The following is a 15700-nucleotide window of genomic DNA, read 5'->3' as shown; positions in this document are numbered from 1 at the left end:
CATGTCTTCCCTGGACCAGAAACAAGCATCCTGGGACCGGTTTCTGGCTATTCAGCCGTCTTCAGCCAGGCTAGCTTGAATCCAGTGGCAAAGTGAGCAAGGGACCCACGTCTGGGCATACCCTGCCAACTTAGAGCGAACACAGCGATACCAAAGGGGATGATGGACGGAGCCCCTGAGCAAATCAAACACTCACCCCCAGTCAACTGATCTGGGTTTAATCTATCATCATTCTTTAGCTCACTCCACCACCCCAGTTCAGACACAGCCATATGCAAATCAGTCTGACCCTGTGCCTCATGGAAACAGTCCAGCCCGAACTGCCAAGCCTTTTATGTGGCATGAACAGGCGGGACCAAAGACAGGGAGCGGGGCTTTGTGCTTGTTGGGCTTGGCCCTTTTCCCTGAAATTTTTTGCTTTTCACCCCCCCATTAGAAGATATCTCCCCCATGGTAGAGGAATGTATAGGCCATGTGTGGTGTGAGATGCCATAGTACATGCTGCGCATTGGCGTGCGCAGACTGATTTTCCCTATTTAAACATGTCATGGTGAAGAATGTGAATTACAAATGTTAAATGTGATGCAATGGTGTGCGCACCTGTAATTCCCCCAGTGTAAGAATGCACCTTGGTAAATGTCGCTTTTAAAATGGATGCCATGGTCTGGCTGAGGTGGGTTGCCAGTCTAGCTGTTCGGCTCCCAGCCATCCCAGCTTTTGGAGGGAAACCTGGCACCCAGGGTGCTCTACTCCTCCCCCTAGACTAGTTAGAACCAGTTTCCCCAGATGCTTCTAGAAGCTGCTGGCACTGTCTGGTAGGTGGGGTGAAGGGCGTATAACTAAGGAGGCTGTGCCACCATGTGCTTAGTCAGAGCAAAGAAATAAATGTGAGGGGACCTGCCGCCAGGAGGTGCCATCACATGGGCCTGTGTGCTGGCCCCTGAGCCCATCTGCACCCCTCCCCTGTCCACAGGGCCAGTTAGTGGAGTTCAGGCTGCTGTACAAGGAGGAGTGCCACGTTACAGGGGACAATGGTTCAGAGGAGCTGCTGTCCTGTACTGATGAGTACCCACTGACCACTGACCTGGCCTAGCACTGCATGCCTGCTCTCCTGCCCTAGCGCCTAGTGAGTGCTACAACCGTGCTCTGCCTGCTGATTAGCACCTGAAGGAGAAAGGAGCGCTATATTGGACTGAACTCCGCTCCCAGGAGGTGAGGAGCTGACACCTACCGCGCTGTGCTGCGAGAGCGTGATAATTCCAGTGACTGTGCCCTACTGCCTGCTCCCTAGTGCCTCCAGAGGGCTATCTGTCATTGCCCTGAAGGAGAGCGCTTGATCTTTACTGCCCAGGAGGTGAGGAGCGTGGGGGCTACTTTGCTGTGTGGGACTGTGGGTCTCTAGGCCCTAATACCTCGGGGGCGCTGTAGTTGGCGCGCTGTGTGGTGTGGAGAAGTGGGGCGCTGCTTGGCTTGGTTGCGTGGTTTGGATGCTGGTTTAGCGGGAGCCTACCCCGCATGAGGACACTCTGCTGCCTGACAACACGGCGGGCGCCTACCCCGCACTTACCGCCTGTAGCGGGTGCCCATCCCGCACTGTTGCCAGGAAAAGAATCACCGCTGCAGCCCGGAGCAAGAGACAGGAGAGAGCCGCGTCGCGCCTTCCTTTGGAAATAAGCGGGTCCCCACCCCGCATGCGCGCCTTGACTTTGGAGGGAGCCTACCCCTCATTTAGTAACCAAGACACTGCCGGGATCATCGCCGCCGGCCTGGGAGCGCCCTGCGGGTTTCTGCGTGACTTCATGGGAGGCGCGCTGGGATTGCCGCAGGTGGGAGCAACTCCAAGAAGTCCCACCCCGCGGAAGCGGGAAGTGCAGAGCCTCGCGAGCTCTGCAGCGATGTCCCGGGTCCAAGGAGGGGGCCCGGGTGAAGCCCAGCAGAGGCAGATGTGGCGGATGGTTAGCGGGGCTCCTGAATGTCAGTGAGAGCACCACGTGTGCCAGAGAGGAGAGCTTGGGCCTGGCGGAAGCCCACCCCACCTGTGTTTTGCTGCGCCTGCAGCAAGAGAGGTCTAAAACCTGCAGCCCCAAGAGCCCGGTGAGTGGGGCATTGGGGAACCGATGGCAGGGAGGGGACAACAGGGCACGCGGTCAGTGCCAGCCCCCGGTGGACCTTCTCAGAGGACCAAAGTGAGGGTACCAGTCTTCCGAGCTGCCCCGCTTCAAATTGGCAGCTGCAATGAGCAGCCACCTGTGTGTGGGGCCCGGAAAACTCCAGCTGGACCTGAATTTTTGTGTGCCCCACAGCAGCCCAGCAGAAGAGGCCGTTGCAACATTCTGGGACCATTAGTGATGTGGGGGCATTGGTGGAATCTCTGAGCCCGAAAGGGGGCTCCACCGGGCCCTGAACTAACTTACTGTCACACAACTGCCCCGTTGGACCGGGGGCAGTGGCCACGATTGGGCATCTTTATTCGAAGTGAGGGTGTGCCCTTGGTTAATGTTATTCACTGCAAATGTGTTGGTGCTTCCTCTAATGTGCACACTGATGAGTTCATGCCTAATGCCTTGTGGCCTAAGGTAAATGCCCCATTGTGTTTCAAGCCGTTAGGCTTCATGTGAAATGCTAGAAAAATGAACGAAGTTGAGTGCAGAGCCATGTGAAATGCCCCATGGGTTTATGCTAATGCGGAGTCTGCCTAAGGTCATTTTAGGATGTTTCCAGTTCGTGCCTAATGCATGTGTTTATGCCCAACGTTGTGCAGGGTGTGCTCTTTGCCACAGGAGGATGCCTTTGGCCCCAGTTGATGTCTAAGGACAGGATCCCTATGTTCTAAAGGTGATGCTTCCCACGCTAATGTTGTGCCCACTGTTAACGGGATTTACGCCTAATGTTTTTATTTTATGCTGGATGCCTTGCACTGATGGAAGGCCGGATGTTCCCATTGAGGAGCGGCCCAAGGTACTGGTGTGGGTATAAAGTATAATGTACTTATTTGCATAAGGTTATGTCCAAGGTTACGTTATGCCCAATGTGATCGATGCCTCATGACTGATGCCTGATGATCCTGCTATTATATGCCTAATGTTTCCCTTCCAGGCTGGCGTATAGGGTGTTTATATACCGACCTGATGTGTTATTCTGGGTCCATTGTTTATGCTTCATGCTAATGAGGATGCCTTATGTTCAGGCCTGGTACTCTCCACAAGGTTGCCCAGGTCTGGCCCTAGCCGGAAGACCCTGGCTGTTATAGATTTTGCAATAGACTTTACCTTTGTTCTTCACCCTTCCATTTACCCGAACTGTACCAGCGATGGTTCAGGCAGCGGCCAATTGGGCGCTGCCCTGTAAATAGTCCCCTTTTGTATTGCTACCTGGTGTCAGTTGGCACCATGTTCATCCCTGTGATTACCTCTTGCTGTCCTGCATAATACACCTACTGTTTTTCACCTAAACTGGTGTGGTCTCTTTTTGTAGTGTGCCATGTGTGTCGCCTGTGTGTGCTGCGTGGATGCTTTACGCATGTCCTCTGGAGTTTGGCTGCCCGCTCTGCACCACGCTACCCCATTTCTAACAGTGCTTAGCACAATCCCCCATCTAAACATCCCCTTAAAAAAAAGCATCCAAGGCTGCCGCTAGTGCAAAACATGTATCTTCCACCACATGATATCAGCTCCTCATCGGGAAATGTCCATACAGAGAAGGCATTGTGTGACACGTGGTGGCACCATGTGTATTTGCAGGTCTGCTGGACCTGGCTCAGTTTGCACAGCCATAGTAGGACGGACGCCAAGACACCATTGTCAGCCGACCTCAACCACCACAGTTAGAAGCCTCTCTCTGCTCTGTGGCCCCCTGAACGTGTAATGATAGCTAGCATGTGAATATCAACAACAAGTCGGGAGACATTGACACATCCCTAAGTGCATTTAAATAAAAGAAAGATTCCACCAGTCTTGAGTCTGTGACAGCACTGAATGTGCATTTCCAAAGTACCTATTGTGTGAATCCAAATTCAAGTTTCTTGTGGAAGAGGCTATGTGAACTGATGCTAGGAGAAGCAGAGGCAAATACTGGAAATTAACATTAGTATTTTCAGATATACTCTTTACGGAGCACAAGCGGAACTGTGCTGCAACCAATCAATATATCTCCTACGGAGGAATCTTCGGTCCTAAAATAACCATAAGCAAAACCTTCTATTGTCCATTTTCTCATACACATATAGCATGCTTACAAGCTAGGGCGCTAGTTACAGAAGGAAAAGACATAATCAATACTCTATTCAGACATTGACATTTTATCAGCTGTAGAAGGATAAAGGATTCAGTTGGGCACAGTGCGTGCAAATTGCCCCAAGAGGAATATTAACCCAGTGATCTACCTTACTGCCTGTATCTGATGTCCAATTAGATTGGGTGAGCTGCTCTCCTTCCATGCTGTATGGAAACTTGCAACTTGTAAGATGAGTCTAATACGAGCAGCCTTGCACTGGTGCAAAGTGCAGTACCCACTGAACTAGGGGAAGCAGTGCTTAATTTGAGGCAGTGGGCGCGTTGGGCCCCCGAACACTTATTTTTCCTCAACAGACTTTGAACTAGAGCAAGAGAGAGTAAAGCCCCAAAAGTGTGAAAGAAAGAGGAAGAGAAATAGGGGAGACAATAACAAATGGAGAAAGCACGGATGAAAAAAAACTTTCTGGAGGGAGGTAAATGGGCAGGGAGGGTCTGGTTATGGATTAAAGAAGCCTAAGGTGGAATGGTGAAATACTCCCTTTCTTTACACACACACACACCCGCGTCTTTGCACATTTTCCAAGGACGAAATGCTCCCACAAAACCATGCTCCCTTTCCAGTGCGGCCTGGCGGCAAACAGGTTCAGCTGTTAAGTCAGAGTTACTCAGGCATCCCTACCAGAGCAGTAACGGAAGGAGCACACTCTAGGAAGCCCCCAATTCGACAACAGCTGTGGTTTTAGGTCTTGAAAAGTAAAGCAAGTGTCAGGTGTGAGCGCACAAGCAAGCTTACAAAAGCCACGTGAGCCAAAATCACTGGAGTAACTGTCTGGTGACCTGGCTCTGTGCATACAGTTCCACATTGTGAGAAGTGGGCCTGGCATATGTTTCCACTATTCTAGTGGGCACCTTGCACCAGTCAAAACAACCCTTATTGATGGTAGGTTAAAGACAACCTTTATTGAAAGCTATCCCAGTGGTAGCTGTAAAGAGCAGCCTTCAGGCTAAGTCTTGGAGGAATGCAAAGCAGCTTGTTTTACCAGTCTATAATCTCGTGAATGACCAAATCAAAGGAGAACCACACCAGGTATATATATATCAAATATATGTATTTATTCCAAACAAATCCCTCTAGTCCCTTTATGAGGCTGGAGGCAAAAGTACATTCAGTAAACTTAAGAACACAGTAAATTAGCACAAGATACATTGAGCCCAAGGGGCGTACCACACCATATATTAAGATAGTGGTATAAGAACCACATCATTCCAGCGCCGTTTGACCTCTTCCATTGTCCTCTTCAGCACTCCGACTGCATTCACCTTGTCCACGATGGACTGCCATAGTCCATTTTTGGTTGCCAATGACACAGTGGAGGTGAAGAACAGTAGTTGATAGTGTTCTACCACCTCCGCTATCAGAGTACTGTTTTCCTGCAGACTGAACTGCTTCTTCCTACTCTTCTTCTCCTTGGCCTTCCCTAAACCTGAGGTCCCAGGCAGGTCATCCGGGGGGCTTGTGGGGTTCTGGTTGTCCTCCGTACTTGCTCCGGCAACATCCATTGTGCTTCACTGTTGTTTGGCATTTGTTTGTTTTCTACTTTTATGGTGATTTTTCCAGCCTGACCTGTGAGAATTGCAGGCCTAGGATGGTTTTTGCAGATTTTTGTATTGCAATTGGCCTCATCGCAACTTTTTGTGCATTCGTGTTTTGCATTTTTGCGGAGTCGCCTTGATTTTAACGTGGTCATTTGACACGTTATCTGAAGTCTATCGCATGGTACCGCTGTGTTGTGAATTCTTAGTTAACATGGCAGTTTAGCTGTGAGACCACATCCTCTCCCCTATTGGGCAACTGAACAAAACTTTGCACATGACACATTGTTTTTTAGGTCTCGCCTAGGCAGCTCTTGCGCTGACTTGCTGAGACATGCAGTATATACTATAGCGCGGAAGATTTCTGGAAGCTCCGCCCACTCTCTGCCCATCTTTTTGATTGGCTTACATCCTAAATGCTGCCTTCTGATTGGTTTTAGGCTTGTTTGTCCCTCCTCCTGACAGCCATGTTGTCATTTGTATCCTTCCCTGGCTTTTGGCCCTTTTACTCCAACACTATTTTCTGGCCTGTGTCCCCATCCCGCAGTTCGTCACTTCTCGCCCCCCACCCTCTCCACTCCCGTTTGTGCCTTCTTTCATGCCCATTCTCCCATTTCTAATGCAATACGTCTTGCATAAATGAGAGTCGTATTGCATTGAAAATGCTTGTTTGAGTGGGAGCTTACCCAGCATTGTGGTTGAGCGCGAGCCCACCATGCATTCTGTGTTCCTTGAGGCGGGAGCCCACCCGCAGTTCTGCCTAGCTAAAGGGGGGAGCCTACCCCGCACTTTGGCGCCGGAGAAAGCAGCGCAATCCTGAAGTCAGGCGCACGTGCCTCGTTGTAGGCAGGGCCTGAAATTGAAGCACAAAGACTAGAAGCTGATGACAAACTTGCTGTTCACCGGTGCTTATTGCTGTCACTAGTGCATTGTGTATGTGATGCGGCCCCTCTGGTTTATAATATCTCTCCCATTGCTCTGCAAAAATGAAGTTGTGCTTCGAACTTCAAGGTGCAGGCTGGAAGTGGTTAAAATGCAACATTTGATGGGTATGAGAGAGTCTCTGGCAGGACAGTGGACAGGGCCACAGCTTCTCTTACCTGCACTCGGGTTACTGCACATCCTCCTCGGTGTGTGCAGTGCTCTCTTCTGCCTGTGACCGGGTGTCTCAGCACCTGCTGCTTGGGGACGTGCGAGGCTGCGTGGCCTAAAAGCACAGGGTTCACTGCTGCCGTCGCCACTTCCTCATTGCAGTAGGTTTGAGGCAAAGTTACAGAGCAGCAGGGGCACGGGGAAACCATCCTCCTCGGCAGACTAGACAGAATTGTTTCTCGGTTACAGGTTAATGATAGCACGGCTTCAGAGGCACAATGACCTGACTCCTTGTGAGTGATGTGATCCTCTGCACATGGGAACTGTGACAGGGAGAACTGGAAACTAATTGGACCTTGCGCAAATATTTAGACCTGAACATCTGGAAAGAAGCACGATCCTACGAGGGGACATCCAGGTATTGTATTGTGATGCTGAACTGAGAGCACAAGCTCAGCACTGGAAGTGCAAAAAAGCAGGTGCTGAGATAGGTCTGTATTGGGCACTCTATTTTTGCCATCAGGGTGAATAAATATCTTAACCCTGCCGCATTACCACCCTTCCCTGCCTTTGAGGTAACTTCAAAGAAATTTGTTATAGTTCCTTCACAGTCTCATCATTTCAGAACTGAACCATTTTCAATATTATATACAACAATGCCATAGTTGTTGCTTATTTATTTCACACAACTAACCCTGGGGGCTGCAAACCCCTGTTCTAACCCATGCATTGATGCCTGGCATCCTCTACTGACATACGAAGATGGCAAACAGTGGCAACAACATTTTGCCTAGAAAGCAGGTGGTACCCAAAAATGTAAACATTGCGTAATTTTGCAATGGCAGGGACATCTTGTGCACACATTAGTGCAAAGGGGAGGATTCATTTACTGAGAGGAGGAAGCAACAGTACAGATAGTGCAATCTCCTCCTGTGCAGGGATATGTTCTGTGGTGAAGAAATGTGTACTGTGCTGCCCTACCTTTAACAGTGTCCTATAGAAAGAAAGCTTGCACTGTTTCTGCCCTACCTGCATCAGTCCTCTAAAAAAAAAGAAGCTTGCACTTTTTCTGCCCTACCCGTACCTGTCCTCTAAAGAAAGGAAGCTTACACAGTTTTTGACCTACCTGTACAAGTCCTCTATAGAAAGGAAGCTTGCGCAGTTTCTGCCCTACCTGTACTAGTCCTCTGTAGAAAGAAAGCTTGCACTGTTTCTGCCCTACCTGTACCGGTCCACTAAAGGAAGGAAACTTTCACGCTCTCTGCCAGCCTCTGTCATATTGGTTTACTTCAGGTCTTTATTTTCCGTGCCCTATTAAACATTTCCATTCCTCAAACTCATGCTCTCCTCCTCTTCGACTGTGGCCTACTCTCCCCTTCTTTCTCACACACTCTTTCTGCTTCTCTGTCTGGAGTTCATTAACCACTACCTGCACAAACTACCAATCCTTCTCTATCTTTGTGTTTGTCTACTATGTGCAGCTCTCACTCCTAGCTGTTCACCATACCGCATAATTTCCTAGACAAATACACTACACACCACACAATTCCGACCCACACAATTCCACAGCTAACAATTTCAGTTCAACCCACAAAAATCTACTCCAAACCACATGCATCCACTACACTCCAAAGCAAAACACATTGGTAAAAGTCATTGTCATTTACAATGCCAATAGCCCTAACTCTGACAAATGCGAGACCGATGCATTGCAAATGCTTGTTATAAAAGAAGTATTGGCATGAAGTCATATGGTTTCCTACCTTGGGGTCCGCATCAGCTTCTGTTTGAGACTTGTAAATGTGAGCACTGTATAGGATGCTGCACACCGGGCAGGGGGGTTTCGGGTCCTCCTTCCGGGCACCTTTCAGCAGCTCCAGGTGCTGATCGCACAGAGGCTGCCCATTGGGTGTCTCTGGTCCCACAGGGAGCTGTCTCACCAGCTCTACCATCCTCAGCAGCTTCCTGTTGAGTTTGAGGGTATCTTGTGCACAGATGTTTCCACACTGTGGGCAGGGGGTGCTGGGCTTTGCTCCCTTGCAGCGCTTAGTGATACATGTGCAGCAGAAGTTGTGTCCACACTCCGTGGTCACCGGATCTTTATAAAACCCCCGGCAGAGGGAGCAGGTGGCTTCATCCTTCAGACTCTGCAGAGGGTTTGCAGACGCCATCTCGCCAGCAGGAGCACAAGAGGGAAGTGAGGCTCACTTACTTGAAACGCTTCTCAGGCTGTGAGTGTTAACTCTGCTCTCACCAGAGCTGGTCGTGCTGCATTCCAGCCTCTCGGCGTGCAGGGTCACACCCTCCACACCTGCACAGAACCTCTGGAAGCTTCTCACACGGAGCAGTAATGCTTTGAGGGCAGAATAAACAGTGCTGAGAATCCGATTCTATCACAATGGTACACAACAACTTCCAGTGCCTAATGGCACCAGTTTATTTCACACAATAACTTCTTTGAAGATTCTTTTTCAAGCTACAGTCTGACTCCTTTTGACTATGTATATATCTATGCATATTTAAATAGTGTGGACATTACCCAAAGATGCTACAGTGCTTTACACATTTAATTACATGGAAGTTACAGATGGTTTAAGATGAACAAATACTTCTGTAATTACAAAAGTCAGGAATACAACATAGTAGATCATTAAATAAAACAAACAAAACGTACAAGAGGTATATACAGCAGTGAAAAGGCTGCGTTACTGTAGCTGTCTGTTCCAAGAGGAGATTACAGTGATGGAGCAAGGTTTCACATAAACTGATACTTGCTTGGACTCAACCCTCTCAATTTAACTTGTAATATATTAATCAATATGTTTTGTTTACTAATATTTGCACAAACACGACATATCTAGTATCTAGGGGAAGCTTGCCTATGTGCTTTTACTAACATTAACTTGAGTGAACTAAAATGGCCGCCGAAACCGTGGGAATTGTATTGCGCATGCGTCTGCCACACTCCTGTGGTATTACGTACCTCTATGCTTGGTGGGAATTTCTCACTTCTGCGCACTAGTGCCAGAAATGGCTGCTTTAAATTTCACATGCTAATGCTTATTCTGCAGCTTGTGCTAAGCTTGTTTGTTCTGCTTAACTATTAACGCACAATTTAAAATAAAGTAATGGAGTTAGTGGTATACAGTGCATTCATTTATTTTTATATTCCAATATGTTTCTTTTTGACTTTGCTACTAGTTCGTACATTGGGGCTGACCATTGTCTCATCCTCCATCTTAAATGATGCTGAACATGCGCCCTCTGACTCTGAAATTGTTGAAGTATTGGTATTGAAACCCTGCCAAGAAGCATCTTACCCACGATGTTCCTGGGAACCTGCTCTACTGACCTCAAAAGAGGAAGCAAGAAGACTCAAATAAATACAATGTATATGATTTGTATGCCAATATTGTTGGGTGGAATAAAGTCATGGGAAAGTAAATTGTGGGTGGAGATTCAATCAATATGAATCAAACAGAAATTACATTATCTTAGTATGGTGTGATGTCCTCTCCTCGTCTTTCCAACCAACCACTGAAGGGGAACACATAGATTTGCAACATGTAGGGGTGGTACATTGCCCGCATAATGGTATAACTAAGGAAGGTTTAGATAGAGAAATTGTCCGACTTGTCCGAATAGCTGATCTGTCACTGACCCAATGCACTTTCAATCACAGAAAATTGGGGGAAATGTGTGTTTGTTTACGTTTGATGTTTGCATGGGACTTTGGGTAACAGAACCTGGTGAAAGCAATAAAGTCACTTTATCCTGAATTCTCCTAGGTGTCTAATTTTCAAAAATTTACAGGTTTACTAGGTTTAACTTGGTGCTGGCTAAGTTAGGCTCCAAAAACCTCAGGTAAGCACATTGCGAAAAAAGGGCCAGTTTTCACTGGGGAAAATGTTATGCACCCATGTTGCTATTTGGGCTGTTTCCTGTCACTGGCACTAGGCCTAGCCACACAAGTGTGGTACCATTTTTAACGAGAGACTTGGGGGAATGCTGTGTGGGCAAAAGTGTGTGGCTCCCCATAGATTCCAGAACTTTCCATCACAGAAAATTGATGAAATATTTGAGGTTTGCAAGGGATTCTGAGTAACAGAACCTGGTAGCACAATTTACCCCATCCTGGATTCCCGTGGGTGTCTAGTTTTAAAAAATGTACAGGTGTGCTAGGTTTCTCCAGGTGCTGGCAAGGCTAGGGTTCAAAATCTCCAGCTAGGCACTTTGTAAAAAAAAGGGTCAACTTTCATTAGAAAAATGTGATACGTCCATGTTGCGTTTAGGGCCATTTTCTGTTGCAGACATTAGGCCTACCCACACAAGTGAGGGAATAATTTTATTGGGAGACTTAGGGGAACACAAAATTGTAGGACAAGTGTTATTACCTGTTGACTTTCTATGCATTTCTGCCTTCCAAATGTAAGAAGGTGTGTAAAAAATAAGTAAATTAAAAAAATGCCCTCTAATTCACATGCTAGTATGAGTATCTACAATTGCAAATGACTACTGCTTTTAAACTATATATTTTGTTCCCATTTTGGAAATACATATGTGTCTTTGATGCCTATCTTTCACTCTTTATATTTTACCAAATAAATTGCTATACACAATGAAAACCCAGTGCAAGGTGCAGCATAGTTAGTGGCTCTGGGTACCTCGGATTCTAAGTAAACCTACAGTCCTATTAATCACCACAACCAAAAGTGTACAGTGGATCTATCAGTATATTGGTTTTAAAAATTAGCCATAGTTAGAAGAAGTTACAGGTGAAAACGTTGGTGCAAAAGCCTGTTTTTTTAACTCAATTTCAATATTATTTTATTTCAACTGTTAGTTTCTATAGAAAAGCGTTGAAGGATATATACATATTACCCCTTGCTAAATTCAGAATGTTGTCTACTTTTCTGAAATGTAAAGCTTTCTGTAATCCATTATTGCTTTCTCACCCATTTTTACCACTAACTGGAAGGAGGTTGAAAGCACAAAAAATAGTAAACATAGATAGTGTAAATGTAAAATGCCAAAACTGTGTAGAAAATACACTATATCTAGCAAGTAGGTGTGACATTCAGTCTCTAACTTATGATCTAGGGAGTATGCTGGAATCCTAACGTTTGTTGTGATTATTTGGGCGGCATGATACTGCTTATATTGCCCTGGGATAAAATGCTGTGTGTTTTCCTTCAATGGCTGGGTTCTCTCCTTTTCTCCATTTAGAATGGTGTTTCAATATTGAAAAGGACTAGTTAGGGAGTTCACTTCACTATTAGGAGTTTTTATGACTGCCATTGGAGGCAAAAGATAATCCATACCTCCATGGTGGACTTTGAGCCTTCATCAATTGTTTAAACAGCTTTTACTATTTCAACCTTCCAGCTTTGTATGTTTACATGGTTTTTACCTTGGCTTTGCCGATTCAGAAATCATTTTGATCCATGGTGCCAACCTGCAATCTAGGCACTTGTGTTGGGGGAGAATTACAACTTTATAAAGAAGCATGGGATTTGACTAGCTTCCCCTGTTTAGTGCCTCCCAGGTGGATTGGATCCCGCTAAGGTATGTGACTTGCTCTCATACCTCCCCACCCCTCTTACTGGACTTATTTAAGCCCCTATACCTGATTGGAGTTAGACAGGTCTTTTGTTCATTTGTTTTTATTCTTCCTTTTTGTAGGATACCCCTACTATTATATAAAACGTTGGGCATTCTTTGCCCTTTCCTGTATGCAATATAGTTATCTTGGATTTTCAGTATGGTTTTCTTTTCTGAGCGAGTTTGACTCCCTTTTATTTCATGTGTGGTGTAATGCATCTGGGGCTTTCTGTTCAGGTATGCCACTCTTACTCAACATGTATGTTTATTATTTGTTGAGCTGGCCAGGTGATTCTATTGGTTTTGTTTTTTCAAATATGACCTCATTCTGACATATGCCTTAGCCCATCTTCCTCCTTTCAGGTTGGTTTTAATTACTTCATTTTGCCCTGAAGAAGGTGTGGCCGATATCTGGGTCTTCACCGAAACGCGCGTCAGTGCTTACCTGAGAAGGAAAAACAAGCAGTAGAATATATGAATTGATTAATGTTCAGATTTGACTGACCTAATTTGAAGCATTAAATGTATGGAAGATTTACATGACAAATATCTATAAATAGATTGGACAAGAGACTATCCTTGTGGCCTCCGATAAATATTTCCATCATATTTTTATAGGTGTTTTCTGCATGAATGATATTTGTGATATGACATGTGTTTGCAACATGCAAGTGACTGTGTGTGTTTGATTGGGAGGTGATGTACAGTCATCCATAGAACGAGTTTTTCTAAGTTCATTGTGTTTCTTCTATATGTATACTTATGATATAGTATATGTATTCAAATTGTGTGTATAAAAATGTTACATTGAACTTGGAATAAAAATGCTGTACAATATTCCATGTGAAACAAACTGAGATATATTTTGTTTATGTATTTGTTGAATCAGTTGGCTCCATTGTGATGCTTTAGCATTCTATACTAAGGTGAGATATTATGTCCCATCATTTAATTAGACAGGCTGTTGTTTTGTTGACCTTTGTAGAACTGCTGCAAAGACTGCAACACAATGCAGCCCCCACTTTGGGACAAATCTTGAGCTGCAGGCCCTTATTGATGTCAGCCTCGATCATGGCAACGAACTTCGCATTGCAGTCTCACAGAACTTCTGAACTGACGCATCACCCCAACAGCGTGACTCATCCTTTATGCTGGACATTGCATCACAAGCCCTCCTTGGCAGAGTCCTTGATAACGACATAGAAGATTGCACTGCAGCCTCATCTCATCTTGAACGCAATGAATCACTTAAGCTGTGAAACACATCTTCAATGCAGATCCTAGCAATGCTCCTCACACCAGGATTTAAGGTACTTTGTTCAGCAGCCTAATTGAGTCCCTCTAGCTGGCCCGGGATCCATCGTGGTTGGCCTCAATTTGTCACTTTGCCCCCGTCCAGCGCAACCAGATATTCACAGTTGGCACTGTGTGCCTTTTGTTGCTATTTTTACTAAAACTCTTAAAATTGAAGATTTTCAGTTCTACACATTGGATTTTTGCTGTTATGGTCCTTTTTATTTATTAAAGAGTAGATGACTTTCTAAACCAGTTGTGGGATTCTTTGTGGTGTGTCTTCACTGTAAGTGTTTGAAATTTTGCACACATACTTTATACATTTCCTTTCAGTTAATCCTGACTGCTCTGTGCAAAGGGTTGCTTGTGACGTCACCCTGAGGACAATTGTGGCTGCTGCTGGAGAAGGGTTTCACCCCCAGTAACCCAATTTCTTAAACTTCTAGTTTGCCTGGCAACCAGTTGCGGTTCCAAAGTAAGATATTCTTGCCAAAGATCACTACTTCTGTCTTGCAGGTGTTGAGCTTGAGACAGCTGGATTTTGACCATTTAGAGACTTCAGCCATGCAGGCGGTGAACTTGTTTCCTGTGTTGGGGGTCATTTCTGAAGGTGAGAGTATAAGTTGCATGCCATTGGCATAGGAGAGGAGATAGATTTCATGTGCACAGCAAATGTTGGCCAGAGGAGTCGTTCATGAGCCTTGTGTCACTCCACAGATACATTTGTGGACTTCCAAGGAGTGAGGTGCATGGCTGACAGCTTGAATTTTTTGTCATTGAAGGAGAAGATCCCACAGAGAGTGGGTCCTTGGAGGCCAATCCCATGCAGGTGCCTTGTGAGGGTGGGGTGTCAGACTGTGCCAAATGCTGTAGATAGGGCCAGGAGAATAAGTGCTGCTGTGTCTTCTGTGTCAAGGATCATTTAGACATCTACTGTATTTGGGCCTGACTGTATGGTGTCAAGGAGCTGATGGTTCCTGAGTTATTGATTAGTTCTCTAAGACCATTGCAGGGTATGGTAGGACGAATATTGTTCTCTATTTGTAAAGTGTGGCTGGGGCTGCAGATGGTTTCTTAAAAAGAGGTATGTGGAGTTCTTTTTCTTTGTCTCTCTTTAAATGCATCATAAATTGAGCCTATACTAACGCAAACTGTCTTCGATCTTGTATTAATGTCTTAATACACCAGGGTCTGACTACTACTGATTAAATAAAGATTTGCATGCTTTACTGTAATAATAGGAGATTGTTCCCAGATACATTCCTAACTTTACCCAAACATGGAGTAGTGTGGCTCACTGGTTAGAGGCGGCAGGCCCTAGAGCAGAAGTCGGCCTGTGACCAGGGTTTGATTCCCGACGCGGCAGGGTCGTGGACCTTGGTCAGCGGACTCGATAATTCTCGCTTCGGTGCTTACTCTAATCAGGGGTTCCACTCGGCGACCCTGGGCATTAGCTTGCCTAATCTCCACAACGGCCCCACCAATTCCGGGGATGCCTGGCTCCACCTTGGGGACTCCCAGCAAGGGACCATCCCACAGGGAAAGCCAGGACGGGTTCCCCAGAGTTATACAGCACCAGGAGACCTATGGACGGGTAGCAGTGCGCTTTACAAGCTCAAAAACATTTACATTTACAAACATCTCAACTGTCTTAGGCTATTGTAGTACAGTGTATCAAATGCAAGCTGAGAGCAAGATTTGGTGTCCCTATGTGTGATTTTCTAACACAGGCAGCCAGGTGCATTGCTTCTTGGGTAGATTTACTGCTGCTCGAGCTGATTATCCACTAGAGTGGCATCAAAATCAACTCAAATGGCTGCGCACTCTTGTGCACCACATTGTGCAATTCGCACTGATTTTTCAGCACTTCTTGTGATACTGAATCTAAA

This window comes from Lissotriton helveticus, chromosome 4_1, assembly GCF_964261635.1.
Source record: "Lissotriton helveticus chromosome 4_1, aLisHel1.1, whole genome shotgun sequence".
NCBI lineage: Eukaryota > Metazoa > Chordata > Amphibia > Caudata > Salamandridae > Lissotriton > Lissotriton helveticus.
This window is presented reverse-complemented; position numbering follows the sequence as displayed.